The 3,626-nt window shown below is 38.6% G+C and overlaps 1 non-coding gene across 1 annotated transcript; it reads right to left on the bottom strand.

The window, feature by feature from the left end:
* Positions 1–3,119: 3,119 nt before the first annotated feature.
* Positions 3,120–3,249, bottom strand: LOC121432776. Its single transcript, XR_005972228.1, has one exon. It is a non-coding gene; the product is annotated as a small nucleolar RNA SNORA68 (small nucleolar RNA).
* Between the last annotated feature and the right edge of the window lie 377 nt (positions 3,250–3,626).

The following is a 3,626-nucleotide window of genomic DNA, read 5'->3' as shown; positions in this document are numbered from 1 at the left end:
TAGCTCCAATTATCAGAGAACCTGTGCATCTTAATAAAGCACCCGGGACAAAAGATACTTGCTACAGAAATTCTTGTTCCACTCAGGACCAGGATTTCTCCCCACATGAGCACTGGGGTTTGTTGCTTCATTACTGTTGATTGAAAAATTGTTTGGAGGGCATAATAGGCCACCAATTCCCTGTGACTCTGAGCTTTTTATTTGTGTTCTTTTTAATTACTTCATGAGACTATCCTTTGAGATCTTCTATGACTCCTTTCTCACATACAACTTTCAAAAAATATTCGTTGTCCCCAACTTTACAGAGGTATGACAATTAAAAATTGTATATGTTTAGTCAGAATGACAAATTGATGATTTGGTGTATTTGATACTGTGGAGTAGCCTGCTAAGCTGACCTGTTAGTATATCCATCCAAAAATTTCAATGATTGCCTTTATCTTAGGACAACTCGATATTTTATTCATTGTTTTCATTTGTTGAAGTACATATAAATTTTATCTATTTTTCAATGAAGTGAAATAATGCTCACCATAACTAGTTCTTGGAGGCAATGCTCTTTGCAGGATATAGATATTTGATTTTTTTCGTGAATGACAGGTATGAGTTAGAGGAAATGAATTTTCCTTCTTTTTCCCCTTTCCTTTATCTTTTGTCAATAATTAGTAACTTAAATAGACATTGGAAGAGTCTGCTGGGAATAAATGGAATCCAAAGACTAGCTTTTTAAAGTCACTTAAGTATTTCTATAGCTATATAACCAATTTAATGCATTTTCTGCTTACTCTTCTTTATATTCGTATTGAAAATGCAGTGATATAAACAAGAGATCCATAAAGCGAGGGGAAAAGTAAAGCTCAAATAGAGCCTATGAGACAAAGATCCCTCCAGAAACGCTACTGAGCTTGCTTTTTTTTTTAATTTATTTATTTATTAAGGATTTCTGCCTCGTCCCCACAACCGCTTCCCATTTCCCTCCCTCTCCCCCGATCAAGTCCCCCCCCCCATCTGCTCGAAGAGCAATCAGGGTTCCCTTTTGTTTTTATGGGTTTCTTGTGCTTTTTACTATTTTTCCTGTTTGTTCTGTCCTGTTTATTTTATCTTATTTATTTTTATTTTTTATTACTATTTTGAATGCCTGTTTGTTTTCTAATAAGAGAGACAAAGGGTGTAGATTTGGGTGGGTGGAGAAGTGGGGAGGATCTGGGAGAAGTAAGTGGAGGGAAAGACATAATCAGACTATATTGTTTAAAAAAATTTACTTTCAATTAAAAAGTAAAAAAAAATGCTTCATCTTGATTTAACATGGGTTGGTCATATGCATCTAGAAATTCACCTGTTTTTATTTTAATTTCACATATGTGTTCTGTACCTATATCCTTTCACTGACCCCCAACTCTTCCTTCCAACCCCTCCCCTGCTCCTTTCAAAGTCCTGGTGTGTGTGTATGTACGTGTGTGTGTGTGTGTGTGTGTGTGTGTGTGTGTGTGTGTGAATATACACAAAAAAAAAGAAAATGCAGTGATAACATATATAGTTAATTTAGAAAGAAGATAGATAAACTAAAATTCCATTAAAATCTCTCGAAATCCTCCTCCTACAAACAATGAATTTTCCCTTTTTTGAAGGGGTGGGGTGCAAAAGGCTAGGACATGCTGCTCGTTACTATAGGAAGAACCTTTGTTCCAGGCCTGCAGCTCCTTTCTTATAGCTGTTGATTCTCTCTCACTCCGTAAGCACAACACTTTCTATGTCAGAGTCCCAACTCTCTTTCTGTAGTCTTTGCATAGAGAAAAGCAGAAAAATTACTTTTCCTAGTTTTCTAGAGGTTTCCTTTTCCCCGCCCTCTTTTTGCTTCCACTAGTGCAGGCTCGTTTAGCACACATTCCCCTTTTCTGGTATGTTCTTCTCCTCCTCCTTCCTTCCTTCCCTTCTAGGCATCATGCCTTCCAGCCCCACTCCTCCTTGTGAAGATCCAGATTTACTGAGATACCAGACTATAAAGCACTTCCCACTGAATGCACCCTCCTCACCTCCACCCAACATAAGGGAACTCCTCATCTTCCTTTCACAGGGAAATGTAGTCTGTAGGATTCAGTCACACTACCCATGAAAGACACATCATTAATTGTTGACAAGCCTCCCTTCATTTATTAAACAGATGCTTATAAGGGTCTTATCCTGTCAAGCCAAGTGTAGTCCACAGAGGTGAAAAAGACCAATAAGAGGCAATGGCTAAAATTTCTCTTCCTCTGTCTTGAATATCCTTGTAGCCTCAGAACACACCAAAATCTCTGACTCACAGTTCACACTTCCTATTTCTTTTCAAACTTTCAGTTTTATTACATGCGATTACTAAAATTTTTGGAAAATAAAAACACATAAATTAGCATAAAGATAATACGAAGCAATTCATCTACACTTGTACTAAGCAAAAATTAACACTGTCCTGTTTTAGATATGTGTAGATTAGACAGTGATACAAATCATCTCAAAATAGGACCATGGGCAGGGGAGATGGCTCAGTCAGTGAAGCAATTGCTATAGAGCCTGAGGTCCTGAGTTCTGATCCCGGTAAAAACTTAGGTTTGGTGCCAATACTGAGGAGACAAAGACATGTTGATATAAGTGATCTTGAACCTGCTGGGAAACCAGCCTAGACAAATTAGTGAATTCTAAGTTCAATGTAGGCAAATCAATGAATTCTAGATTCGGTGAGAGACTCTGTCTCAGAATATAAGGTGGAAAGTATCTGAAGAAAAAAAACAAGTATTGACTTCTGACTTCTAATATGAATACACACAAACACACACACACACACACACACACACACACCAGGTTCATATGAGCTTTGTTTTCAGATGATCCACAAGAATCATCACCAGAATTCTGAATGACCTCATGCCATACCTAGCATAATAGCTTGTGAATGAGGAGACACACGTATGTACCACTGACTATAACCATCTTGGCCTTGGATTTACTTTTGTCTTTTTCTTGGAATTGCACCGATAGTGAAGTTTAGCTGATGTCTTTTACCAGGAAGCAAGAGCATAAAAGGAAGCAGGGAGTTGATTCCCCAAAGACCAAAGAACTCAAAGCACCCAGGGTGCTCTCAGTACTGTAGAACCTCCTGATTCACTCTGGGGGGCACAGCATATCCTCCAAAGGTGACAAGGCCCCTTTGCTGTGCACACCAATGTTTAACTAGCCAATACAGGCAGCAGAGGTTCTTGGGTTGGGAGTGGGGAGCTCACACATTCAAACAATGGAAACTACTCTCAACTTTTAGTATGTCTCTTTCATAGCCATTAGCCTCTGTCTATGGTGATGATGAATCATTGCCCTTGCTACTACTGATGGCCTATCCTGGGCATGATTAATTAATTTCTCATTTGAACATAAAAGATCCTAAACAACCTATCATCTGATTAAGTCTATTGGGATATTAAAAAGGCATTACGGTAGGCAGGCAAACACAACACAGTGCCGTATATTAAAAGAGAAGCTTGCTGCAGTCCTTTCTCTGGATACTGGGAAAGCATTTGAAGATAAAATTCAGATCTATTCCTGATGAAAATGTTCAGAGCTCTAGTCACTGTCCTCCCTGACCACACAAAACCCTG

This window comes from Microtus oregoni, unplaced genomic scaffold (genome assembly GCF_018167655.1).
Source record: "Microtus oregoni isolate MIOR12 unplaced genomic scaffold, Mior012 000035F_ref0000213, whole genome shotgun sequence".
NCBI lineage: Eukaryota > Metazoa > Chordata > Mammalia > Rodentia > Cricetidae > Microtus > Microtus oregoni.
Note: the sequence above shows the minus strand (reverse complement) of the source record. Positions and strands in the feature narration are given on the sequence as shown.